Below are 4,688 nucleotides of genomic sequence, written 5' to 3' on the forward strand. Positions count from 1 at the left end.
AAAGCAAAAAATAGGCATTTGTATCTGAGTCTATATTATTTCTATTATCTAATTTACATTACTAACAAAGACTATTAGTCCAATATTTAGCCTACTGCACCGTTTATTTCTTACATCTGTTTACAAACTCCATGCAATTACTTTTGGCTGTTTGTGAGGGCATTTTCCCCTAAGCAAACATTTAAATATGCTCCCATTTTCCTAAAAACAAACCAACCAAAAAGTGAGAAAGAGATCAATGCCGGCAGCACAGTACTTGTGTACAACCCTACAGCAAAGCAGTGTGCATGCAAGGAAGAGAGGAAAAAAACTGGTAAGCAAAGAGACATCAGTTTCAAGCTTCCAGGGTTTTTTTGTAAATTGTGAAATAAAATTTCTTTTATGAAGTGTCAGTATATCTTGGGCCGGAGTCTGCCTCTCAATTAAGGCTTCTTTGTGCCATTTCAGTGGTACAAAGAAATTTCAAAACCATCTTCACTGTGGGTCTCCTTCACACAGAGGAATCCCTGAATAGCATAGGGCTAGTTTAGCCAGCTCTATACCACCACATCTTGCAGTCCTCTTGCAGGAGGTATATAAGACTAAAAGGGACATAACCAGTGAGCAACAACCTCCAGCTGATCCCTGGCTTCCAAAGCAATGCATGGAGAAGGGAGGCATAGAGAGTGGAATGTATGATAGAGCAGCCCTAAGGGTGCTCTAACTTGCACTGCTGATCCACTAAATGTTTGGTGGTGCTAGAATGGGGAAAGGCAAGGGTAGCTTACAGTCACTTTTGCACCCATCCCTTTCTCACTCCCTGAGTTGTGCCAGGTGCATGACCAATCCCTATGATCTAGCCTGTAGATTGTAATTATTTTAAAAACCACAATAATGCCTTGACATGAATCTTCATCTATTTACATATAATAGGCTTGATCCTGCAGTTCATGCTAAGCACAACTCCCAGTGAGCCAAATTCATCTTACATGCAACTCCAGTGACTTGAGTAGAGATACAGCAGGACTGAATTTGGCCTGAGTTTTGCCTAAGTAAGGGTAGCAAGACTAGACCATTGTAAATGCTCACATTTGCTTTAAGCAGAAGTTCTCAAACTGGGGGAGGCCCCCTTGGGGGGCATGGAATGTAATCTGGGGGGCATGAGATGCTTAAGGGGAAAAAAGATGTACTGCACACATTTTACCCACAGCACTGAATGGCTAGCATAGCTGATTCCTCCAGACATATCAGGTTCTCAGATGGCGCTGTACATTTTCACAGATTTTGGTTAGGCTTGCATAGCATTATACAAAGTCATTGCCATCTGTACACTAATCCGTTTGCTGTGACATGGTGTGAACATTTAATTGTAAGGATTGACCACAATCACAGTTTTGCTTTTGCTCTTATTACAATGGATCATTGGCTCTGTTTGACTCAATGCCTTGCTGTTTTTAATATTTAGGGAGAGTTGCATTTTGATTTTTTTTATTGTATATGTGCTTGTATGGCGGGGGCGGGGTGTAAACTACAGACACAAAGAAAGGGGGGCGCGATCAAATACTGGGTAAGTTTGCGAACCACGGCTTTAGAGTACTAAACCTTGTATTGTTGTACGAGTGTGCACATGGTAAAGGGGAAATTCTGGAGGACTCCCCAAACAAGGTGTATTTAGCTTTTATGAATGACACACAAGTATATTTAGAGGCAAATCATATCTCAAAGTTCATACCATTATATGCTATAACAAACAAAACAAATATAGGACGACAGCAAACGAATGCCTATTAGGGGCCTGATCCAGTCTGAATGGGGGTCTTTCTATAGACTTCAGTGAGATTTGGATTGAACCCCAGAACATTTTTAGAATGCCACATCTATATAAATATTAGGGTCCAAGTAACTACGACCGATGTTGTATTTATGGAAGGTTTTTGCATTATTTGTTCCAGTTTAAAGCTGTATTAATACTTGGACAGGGAAGAAATACAATTTAATATAAAATAATATATCTGCCCTGGCTTTACCCTTGTCTGTACACAGTCTGTGTGTGGGCAGTGGAGCTATGTGGCACAGTGTATTAGTGGATTAGGATACAAATTAATCCATGAGTGGAACAAGTTTCTATTTTTAAACTGGCAGGCTTTTATAGTAAGAGTGCAACCCAGCTGCAGCTTTCAATAGGTTGTGCAAATTTTGTTTTCTATTTAAAACATCAAATCAAATCAGCAGCAAGAAACATTGCTGGTTTAAAGTGAAAAGTGCCCAGCCACAGGGTTTCCCTAATGTGCGTACAACCAGGCCAGTGCTAAGGAAAGGATCAGATCAGAAGATCCATAAAGGATTAAAAACTGTAGCCCTACTATTGAAAACCATTCCAGTCTGCAGTATTTCAAAAAGAGTGAGCAGTATGAAAAGCCATCATTATTTTTGCTATTTCATCTTGCTGCTCACGTATACATTATTTTTCATCACCAAAAATTATTAAACTGGTTAAAGCATATGGGTATGCATTACCTAGTAATAATGCTTAAGCTGCAGTATTTAATAGATTGCAATTCAGATAAAATGCTAATAATTTATGTGTGTGAGGTGGCAATGTTAAATGATGACATTCTGCCAATCTTTGCTACTTCTGTTCCCACTTCCACAGTCACCCCAGAAGCACTAACAGCAGAGCTACTAGAACAATAGAGAAAACTGTTCTAAGAGTATCGCCAAGGGCACAATTTGGCTGGAAGAACTTTCATTACGGGTGGTGAATAAGAGTGAGCCCATCTCCATTCTGAGATCCCAAATTGAGTTTGCAGGAAAGGAAGTTCCAAGTTGTAAACTGAGCACATTTGGCATGGAAATCAATGAGATTAAACACGGAGCCTCACAATGCCAGGCTAACAGAATCACTTTTAAGAGTAGAACTGACCTTAAAGATTTCTAAGGGAATTCCATCACCTTCCACACAGTCCAGCTACCCACTGAGTGGGATCACACCTTTCCCCAATTCAGGGACCCACCCTTCCAGTGGCTGTGTTCACTTTCTCTTCATGTGCTATAGTGGCCTATCTATGAAGAAGAAAGTAAAGAAAATGTTATATTTGGACAGTTATTTTACTGTCTTTGAATGGAGATTGTTTATAACTCTGAAATGTTCAAAACTCTGAACAAAATATTATGGTTATTCTTTCAAAAGTTTACAACTGAACAGTGACTTAATATAGCTTTGAAATTTTACTATGCAGAAGAAAAATGCTGATTTTAACCATTTTTATTTGAATGAAAAGCACAGAAAGTTTCCATACCTTGTCAAATATATTTTTAAAAAGATTCCCTTTACTTTTTTAAATAGTTTACATTTAACATAGTACTGTACTGTACTTACTTTTTAATTTTTTTTTCTCTGCTGGTGCCTGATTGTATACTTCCAGTTCCAAAGGAGATGTGTGGTTGACAGGTCAGTTTGTAACTCAGGTGTTAGTAACTCTGAGGTTCTACTGTAACTCTAAACTATATTACACTTCAAAAAGTAAAAGCAAGCAGTTAATTCTGGTCTTGGTTCTAACCAACCAATCAGTAAAATAACATGCCACAGAATATAAACAATGAGATAAAGTATTTGATTTGGAATGTACTTGAGAAAATATCTAGACAATGTTTAAACTCATAGCTGTAAAGAACTAGTTATTCAATAGTCAACCTGCATATCTCTGTCATATGCTAGATCATCAAATATCACTGTAGCTCTATATTTTGGACTGCAGCAATGAGTCCAAATTTAAAAAAGCTAATCAGTGCCAATTTATCTGCAGTAACATCAATCTGTCTTCATAATGCATGCATGAAACAATGAATCAAATACTGTATCAGAGTATCTGTAAAACAGTATGAATTGTACCAGATAATCAGCAATTAGTGGATAAGGCACTTCATGGAGTTTGCAGTCTCCTAAGCAGGCAATTCCTGTAGAAGACCATATGGCCCACAGAATCTGATCTAGAAATAACAATGTTGACCAAGCAAAGTTTATAAATGGAGAAAAGATGGTGATACATTATGCATATTATATACCTTAATCCAATGTGCATATAGTTACACCATAACATTAGATCCTTATTAATCTTTATATATACTTAGGACTTTATCCTGATACTTTATAGCTTCCAAAATGTGACTTAATTGATATGTTTATTTCTTGGCTTAAGGCCCTATGCAATGACCCATCTGCTCAGGTAATGACTAATGCTTTAATCTCTCCATTTTGTCAGGTAATCACCGCCCCAGACAGTGTGCACTCTCTCATTAGGTGTCATAGAGGATAAGAGTCTTAGCAATGACAGTAAAATTTGATGATGCAATTAATATATTGGTTACTGGCTTTAAACCTTTCAGTGCTAGATTGTGCCTTTAAAGGCATAGCCCTGAGTGGTGCAGAGTCACACTGTCCCAGGGGGACCAAGGGAGGGATTGGACTTTTTGAGGAGCATGCAAGAGGAGGAGTGTCCCTCACTGCCACGCACCTACCCAAAGGCTAGTCACAACAATCTAACCCTAGTTTTCCATATGGATCAGGGAAATATATCCTTAAATTAATTAATTTGCCATCCTCTTTCAAAAAGTCTTGGAGACAAAAGGTCTGGTTCTGCTCCCATTGGCTATGTCTGTGCTGCAGCTGGGAGGTGTGATTCCCAGCGTGGGGAGACATACTTGGGCTA

This window comes from Malaclemys terrapin, chromosome 3 (genome assembly GCF_027887155.1).
Source record: "Malaclemys terrapin pileata isolate rMalTer1 chromosome 3, rMalTer1.hap1, whole genome shotgun sequence".
Classification (NCBI taxonomy): Eukaryota; Metazoa; Chordata; order Testudines; family Emydidae; genus Malaclemys; species Malaclemys terrapin.